Below are 9120 nucleotides of genomic sequence, written 5' to 3' on the forward strand. Positions count from 1 at the left end.
GATGTTCTAATTTCAAAGCCATCATTCCAGAAGTCAGCAAATTATGAGCATGAATACAGAGAAACTGCACCAGAGAATATTGATGAAATCTTTCTCAATCCTCCCAACCACAAATCTTGAGTGTAGCTATCGAGAAAATGTTCGCTTGTAAAACACTTAGAGATAATAGTGAGAGTTCAACTCAAAACCTGGGTGAGGTATGTATCATTGTTCAGCATATAAATGATTGCACAAGCAAAACTAATGTGTTCATAAGAACAGGATGTGTTTGTGGAGGCTGTCTAAGGCCACAAATTGAAAAAGTGGGGGGCAGATGTGGTCTTCCATCACTTCAAAATAGACACAACAGATCTCAGAGATTAAGAGCAAGGGCTATATGGGCAGGCGGACCCAGAGCCATGTCTTTCACCCATAGCTTACTGGTTGTAAGACCATGTGTAGTTAATTATACTACTATTTCTGAATCTTAGTTTTACTATCTTTAAAATGAAAATAAGGGAATTACCTCATTGCATTCTTTTTGAATTAAGCTGGACAATGCATTGTGCATTATTTAGCATAGTGCCTGGCATATATTAAGAACTCATTTAATCTAGATTTGAATCACTTTTCAGTTGTTTCATTTTCAACCAGATAAATTAGGAAAATACAGCAATGATCATTTTGGGTCAGATAACCTATCCCTATATTCTGTCTCCGCGAGTAGAATCAGAAGGTATTTTACTCACCTTCCATGCCTCAATACTCTGATAGGGAGCATTATAGAATTGATCAAAGCCCTTATTTTTATAATAGTCATTAAACGGATCTTGCTTGTCTTTCAGACTGACAGTCTCTATAAATTTTTCTTCTTTATGTAAATAAGTTTTCATTAAAATGTGTACTCACTTCAGTGAGTACAGTGCTCACTTCAGCAGCACATATACTAAAATTGGAACAATACAGAGAAGATTAGCATGACACCTGCTCAACGATGTCATACAGGAAATTCAGGAAACATCCCATATTATTATGAAAAGAGTTCTGGATGTGGATGGCGGTGATGGTTGCACAACAGTATGAATGTCTTTAATACCACTTAACTCTTCATTTAAATTGGTTAGCATTGTAAATTTCATGTTACATATATTTTACTATGATACCGAAATTAGAAGAAAATGTATTAACACCGCTTCATTAAGAGAACACTGAGCTCTTAAAATACTGGTCCCTTGTCAACAATTTTATATATTTGAGTGGTCATAGAATAGCTAAATTCCTAGTCCACTGTTACTCAGCAAAGCAGAGGCAAACACAGCATTAAAATTCTGAATATTGCAAAGACTGACCAGAGCAAGCTGGGTTTTGTTTATTTATTTATGCTTACTGCAATACATAATTCAGAAGCATGATCATTTGTAGAATTACCTGTTATCACTGAATATTCCACTATTGTATTTTTTTTTTTTCTTTTTTTTGGGCTGTGTTGGGTCTTCGTTTCTGTGCGAGGGCTTTCTCTAGTTGCGGCAGGCGGGGGCCACTCTTCATCGCGGTGCGCGGGCCTCTCACTATCGCGGCCTCTTTTGTTGCGGAGCACAGGCTCCAGACGCGCAGGCTCAGTAGTTTTGGCTCACGGGCCCAGTTGCTCCGCGGCATGTGGGATCTTCCCAGACCAGGGCTCGAACCCGTGTCCCCTGCATTAGCAGGCAGATTCTCAACCACTGCGCCACCAGGGAAGCCCCACTATTGTATTTTTATACTTCTAGAGAGACTCGTGGGACAGAAGAGAGTAATCAAAGCATAATTTTATTTCATGTTGATGCCAAACAGCAATTTAAAATGTTCTTGTATTATTTACTTTTCTATACAGAATTGACTAGAAAGCTTTTCTGAAAACTAAAATGACTGATTTAAACAACTTGCGTATGAACGTGAAGCATGAAAACAAATTTACACCAAGTGAATATTCACAAGCCCTATTGCAGTTTTCATTCTTCTGTGATCTAACATCTCATCAGGCAACAAATATGGTGATGAACGCTTTTGAAAAAAATACAGTTGTTTTCCATTTTTCTTGTAATGTGAAAATAACAACTTCTTGTTTTCAAAATCAAGTCAACCTTAACCTGCATCCATACCCTTAAATTCCACCTTCCCTCCTGTTACGATGGGTGAAGTTTCCCTGTTTCTATCTACTGCTCCCTCTATGGCTAAAACTAGTTGAAATAGCTATTTCAGTTTCCTCACTTCTTACTATCCACTCAACGCACTTCAATTTATCAGCACCTTCATCTTGCCCTGCCCAGTGGTCACCTCTCCAACTTCACCTTTCTCAACCTGTGAGCAGCATTGGACATGTTCTTGTTTTTGACATCTACCCTCCTAATGCTTCTGCCTTTTCAGCAGCCTCTCCTTCGCAGCCTTCTTTGCTTGCTCCTTTTCTCCTTCCTGCTTTTAATTACTAGAGTGCCACGAGACTCAGTCCAGGGGTCCATCTCCTCGTCTATCAACACTCTTCTGTATGGTCTCACCCAGACCCCGCGTGCAAATACCATCTCTCTGCTAATGACTACTAAAGGTATATATCCAGCCCTGACCTCCCCCTGAATCCCAGGCTGATATCCAATAGCTTACTCATCACCTCCACTGGGTGTCTATTAAGCATCTGCCCAAAGCAGCAGCCTTAATCACCCCTCCAGAGCCTTCTCCTTTCAGTCGTCTTTAACTGACTCAGTTGCTAAGTCTGAAAACCCAGAAGCCATCTTTGACTTCTCTCTCCGTCTCCCCTACAGTAAATCTATCAGCAAGTCTTGTCAGCTTATGTATATCAGAACATTTCCTAAACCAGTCACGTTTGCTGCCTCCCCTGCCACCATCCTTGTGTGTTATCATTAACTCTCACCTCAGTAAATGCAGCAGCCTCCCCGGTTTGCTTCTGTGCCTGCCCTCCCACACTTCATTCTCCATGGAGCAGGCAGACAGAGCTTGTAAAAACTAAATCTGGTTATGTCACTCCTCCGCTCAAAAGGTTCCAGGGTCCAGGCATCACACTTAGAACAAAACCCAGCTGCTTACTGCCTCCTGATCTGGCCCAGGCCACCTTTCAGATCTTATCTCCTACTATCCTGTTCTCCCATTTTTTTTACTGCTCTAAGCCAAATCGCCCTTATTATTTCCCAAACGTACCAATGTGTTTCCCACCACAGGGATATTTACTGACACGTAGTTAGTTTTGGATAAATATTTACCAAACAAATGATGGTAAGCTGGGCTGTTTCCCTTCTCCACTCTCACTATAATTTTCTGTCAATATATACAACTTCCTGTACACATTTTTGTACCCACTCTGCATTACATCCAGAGAAAAAGAACACTATCAGTCTTATTTTAGGGTTACTCACTGTGGATTACTCAAAGTGCTTCTTTTTTCCAGTGAGAGGCCTAACGGAAGGGATGGCTATCTTGATTTAAGGCAGCCTGAGGCATGTCTTAAAAAGCAGTTATGCAAGATGATTAAGTTCCATGTATATGCTGTAAAACATTGTGGCTATAATTAGCAACACTGTATTGTATGCTTAAACATTTATTAAGAGGGTAAGTCTCATTTTAAGTGTTCTTATCACTATAAAAAACTTCCTACTATCAGATTTGTTAGATTACAGCATATCTAAAACTCAAGTTTTGGGGAGGGGAGCGGTGCTGCCTCTGTAACTAAGCAGATTATAGCCAGGGGCCAATAATTTGCATTTATACTAACATCATATCTATCTTTTCACCCTATTCATAATCTGATTAACTCTCACCGCTGTTTTCCACCCCTCTCCTCCGTGTATCTTCCGTAAGTTGAGTAAGGCTAAAGTCTAGAAATGAGTCTTGGCTTTCTACCATCCTCTGGCAGGCCAGTGGTCTTCTTTAATCAACCCTCTTTCTTCCAAAGCTCCAAGTACATCACGTCTTCATCCCACAAATAACTGAATTCTCATTTGATTTCAGGCATTATGTTGTTTCTGCTATAAAATTTATAGCAAGAGATTGACCTGTGCCTATATTACTGTAATTCCTTTAAGTTCCTTGAAAGCAAACTGCTATATAAATCTAAATATTTTACAATCTTTAACTTATTCTAAATGTCCCCATTTCAACTTGCTCCCTTACTCTCTATTTTCCTGTCTTATAAATTCCTACTACATTTTCATGGCATTCTGTAAGATCTCAGTAAATGATAGTGACCGGCATCTCTTTTGATGTCCCTTTGCCTACATTCTTCAAGTTTGCATCTGCCAAAGTACTTTCTACCTCAAATTCAAAAGCCAACCCAAATTCTGATTAATGTAGGAAGACTAAGTGGCAGAGCCAGGTGTTAGAAGGCTTCAGGAATAAAAAACCCAAAGTACTCTGTTGTGAGCATCATGTGTGAAGTACTGAGGGAGACTGCAAAATGAATAAGGCCAGGCATTGTCCTCAGGACCTTATGATCTCATGGGCAGACAGATTCACCCTAAGTATCATACTATGACCTAAGGAAAATCATGAAATGTCAAAATCCCACGCAGTTGAGAGATCTAGCTTCCTGAAGGTGGCATGTGCCTCAGGTGGTTAAACGTGAGCAGGATTTCCACAGGCACAAATAATTGATCATTCCAGACAGAGAGGCCAGTACTGGGGAAGAGCAGGACGAGAGGAAGAATCCCAAATGATGATCCCTCCATCCTATGGCAGCAAATGTCAGGTGCAACTGGGCTTTCTGAAATCTCATTTCACGTGCAGACCAGATTATCTGCCAGACTGTGTTTAATGTTTGTTTGAAGGTAATAATGACAGCTGAAAAACACAGACTCACTCTTGTGAGTCGATATATGAGGGGCATTGGCAATATCAAGACAAGGTATCTCTTCTGCAAAGCGAATGACAGAGAAGAATCATATAAACACAGGTAACAGACATTCTTCAAGGATAACATGGAGCCACGGCGAGGGCAATTCTATCTGTGTCTAGCAAATGACAACAGAAGACAGACTGAGTTTCACAGAGTTTTCACCACAGCAGCAGAGATATGTCTTACTTGAGCAGGAGGAGAAAGCCAACCTCTAGACAGCAAGACACAGCTACAAACACACACAGAGAAGGATGTAGGCAGGTGCTTCTTGCATTTCTCGTCATAAAGCCTTTCAGCCTCATGCACACAGAACATACTCTGTGAGATCCAGAATATGTGCAGAAACTCACAGTGCCAAGTAGAGGGTGAAGGAAGCAGAGTAAGTTTTTGGCTCCCTCTCACATTCTCTGCAAGAGCCCGTCTATCCTTTCAGGAACCACTTCCCCAGTCTCTTTGCTTTTCTTTATACCCCACAGCCCCCAAAATTATATTTGGAGTTTTAAATATAAATAGAAGTAGTCCCTTTGAGCTCAAGTTCTTTCCCTACAGCACGCCAAATCAGCAACGGCTTCCTCTCCCTATTTCTACACTTGCCCTATAAATTACATGTAGCAATTACAAGAGGAAGATTGTTTTAATTTAAAACAAGAAAAAGGACATAGAAAAGCAGCTGTATGCTTTAGCAGGGGACTGTGGTAAGGCCCATGGTATCTCTAAGTTGAATACGCTGATGTGAGTCACAGCTCCACGGGACCGGCTCTTGAGAGCAGAATTGCCCTCTGTTGTTGTAGGATACTGTGGCATAGTAAAGAGTGGTTCTTTTCATGGGAAGTGTTCAGTGCAGGGCCATGTGTTCAGGAGGCATCGCCTAAGAAAGGGGTCAGGTGAGGTCACACGGACTCTAGGACAAAGGTTCTCAGTCTGACCTGAGACTGGGGGTGGGATCTGTAGATGGACGGCAGAACGCCTGTGAACTTTGGAAATTGTACGTGAAGTTGTGGCTATTTGCATTTTTCAAGAGAGAAGTTCCATTGTTCGATTTATATTTTCAAAAGGATACATAAGCTTCAAAATTATGAAGGTCAGTGCTCCAGGGAAAGTATGTTAGTTTGCTAGGGCTGCCAAAACAAAGTACCACAAACTAGGTGGCTTAAACAACAGAAATTAAGTCCTACCCAACTCCACTGTGACCCCAGCTTAAGTAATTACATCTGCGACAACCCTATTTTCAAATAAGGTCACTTTCTGAGGTACTGGGGTTTAATACTTCAGGATATGAATGTTGGGGGAACAGTTCTACCCATACAGAAAGCATAGCAGTGGAGTGTAAAGTATCTCTTCTCCCATCCCAAACATCATCTCCCAACTTCCAACCTGAGAAGAGAGATAGTATTAATAAACCTACAAGAATGTTGTAACTTCTATATCCCGACATGAATGTCATGGTATGAACACCAGTCATAATAGGGCAAATGATTTAATTCATGTAAAGCTTATAGAGCAGTACCAAGCTCATAGTATATCTTCAATAAAAACTTACCATCATTTATACACATTCACTGTCTCAGCATTTTCATTCACATCTGAACAGAGATGTTCTGGATTTCTTTGTGATTTTCTCTTCCTTTCTTACAACCGTAAATTACAGCTTTCTCAGGAGACGGGCCATCTGCTATGCTGTGTATATCACACTGGCCAAAATTCAATAGGCATTCTTAGCCCCAAGGATATCCCTTTACAGTCACCCTGTGGGCAGTGCTGCAAACCCAGGCCCCAGACCTGATCTGCTGAGAAAAAGGTCAGCAAAAGGCTTTGAACCCCTTTTCTTTCTCTCTCTCTTTTTCTCCCCCATGAGCAGTGTCAAGTATGTATTTTGAAGTCCGTTTTTCCTTGTTCCCTTTTCCTGACTCTAAGAGATAAAACTGATTCCATTTGACAATAATTCTTTTATCTATTTTTTCAGAGGACTTTTTGGCCTCTAAACACAGTTCACATTCTTTTTATGTTTCCAAATGGACTTGTTCTTGAAACGTCCTGTGGCATTTATTATAGAATAAATATTTGTACTCTTTCCTTGAAATGTATTTACTATTTTCAGCCTGCTACTCTTCTAGTTCAAGGGTGAATTATTGACAAAACAGCTTTTCACTTCTAAACAAAATTCTTTCCCCCTATAAATTTTAGTTCTTTTTATTTACATTTTCCTAGGTATGTGATGTTATATCAGAAAACTCATGTAAGTTCCATTAAGTAATAATAAGCATATCAATTTAATTCCATTCAATGATTTTTGAGTTTCCATCATGTCCTGGGCACTGTGCTTGTCACCAAAAAAAGAAAAAAAAAAAAAGTAAAACAAACAAAAAAGCAAGACTGAAGCTTCCTAGAAAGAGAGAAAGCAGAAAAAGAGAAATAATAGCTATTGGAAATTGGAAGTCATCATGCCACCCGATGAATTGAGTGAAAAATTTTACATGTTATATCACTTAATATCAACATGTGAGAAAATAGAAAGTAAAGGACAAAAAAGACTTATAAAGATTACACTTCTAGTAAAGTGGCAAAATTTAATTGCAAAACTAAAGCCCTTTCTACTTTATTGCACTGCCTTATTCATTCTACAAAGATTATTGAGAATCTACTATTAATGCCAGGCAGACTACTAAGCAGTGTGAATAAAATAATAACTAAAACACAGCCATGATCACTACACACATGACTCTTAGAGTCCAATTAAGGAAGCACATTAATCAAATAATCAGTCAAATTCATTTAAAATTTCTATTATAAACACATGCTAAGAAGAACAGAAATGCATACTTCTATGAGAGTCTCTAATGTTCAAACGACTTAGGCCCTAAGGGAAGTGAGAGGATGTTTTGCAGGTGGAGGAATATTAAGCTAAAATCTAAAGAACAAAGGATATTTTAAAAAGCCAAGGGTCACTACCACTTCTGGGAAAATGGAGTAAACATGTGTTTCCCTATTATTCATGCTAAGTACAACTAAAATTCCTGGACATTGTCTACAAAACAAACATCAGAAGGCTCTGAAAGGTATAGAAAAGAAGGCAGTGAGCTGGGGACCACAAGGCCCAAGGAATGACAGTAAGTTCCTTGGGTTTTCTTTCTACCTTGTACATCTTAGACTTGGAGATGAGAAGCTGATAACCCAGAAACACCAGTAAGTACAGACAAAAATCCCCAGTGAAAGCCTGATCTCTAACGCCCCCAAAAAAATGAGGAAAAGGAAAAAGTAAAAAAATAGAAAAATTTTAGACAATAAGCATTCTACTCTAGGCAAATATCACAAAGGAGCTGTAACCATGCCTCCATCCATGCTGACAAAGGCTGAGAGAGGCATCTAGACTTATACCCTCAAGAGTTTGTAACAAGTGCCGCAAACACATGCCAGGTTGTTGTCAGAAAAAATCAGATAGGGAGATAGGACTTTCATTCCCAGGTTTCAGTAATAAGTACCCACCCCCCACTCCCAATGGTGTCAGTAGAAATCACATTGGGGGCTGAGTGGAGGGTCAGAACTTTCACATTAACTCAGAGATAATGAGTTCACATCTGCTGATGTCAGTGGAGACAGCTTGTATCACCAAACTCTCACCCCTGCCCAGCAGTAACAAGGAGCCCACACATAAACACACACACACACGCACACACACACACGCACATGTCACACCTATCAATGGAGGTTGTGTGGGAACCTGAATTTCTACCTCTAGTTGGCAGTAATGAGGTGGTGCCCCTCCCTTCCTTCTCTCTGGAGTGGTGTCTGAGGGAAAAAGTGTTTAAATAAGATCCAGAGTCTCAGAAGATTATAGGAAAATGTCCAGAGTTCAATTTAAAATTACTAGTCATGCCAAGAACTGGGAAGATCTCAAACTGGATAAAAAAGACAATCAGTAGATGCCAAACAACGATATGACAGAGATGTTAGAATTATCTAACAACAATTTTCAAACATCTGTGATAGAAATGCTTCAACATGTAATTACCAACATGCTTGAAATAAATGAAAAAAACTAGAAAATTTCATCGAAGAAATAGAAATATTCAATAAAGAAATAGAACATATAAAGTAGTACCAAATGGCAACTTTAGAACTGAAAAAAATATAATAACTGAAATTAAAAGCTTAGTAATTGGCTCAACAGCAGAATAGAGGGAACAAAGAAAAGATTAATGAAATGGAAGTTAGAAAGATAGATATTATACAATGTGAAAAACAGAGAAATATATACTGAAAAAAAT

The 9120-nt window shown here is 39.4% G+C and overlaps 1 non-coding gene across 1 annotated transcript; it reads left to right on the forward strand.

The window, feature by feature from the left end:
- The first annotated feature begins 901 nt into the window (after window positions 1-901).
- On the forward strand, window positions 902-1011 carry LOC137768985 (U6 spliceosomal RNA). The gene has a single exon (XR_011074903.1). It is a non-coding gene; the product is annotated as a U6 spliceosomal RNA (small nuclear RNA).
- Window positions 1012-9120: the final 8109 nt, after the last annotated feature.

The sequence above is a fragment of the Eschrichtius robustus genome, chromosome 8 (assembly GCF_028021215.1).
Source record: "Eschrichtius robustus isolate mEscRob2 chromosome 8, mEscRob2.pri, whole genome shotgun sequence".
Classification (NCBI taxonomy): Eukaryota; Metazoa; Chordata; class Mammalia; order Artiodactyla; family Eschrichtiidae; genus Eschrichtius; species Eschrichtius robustus.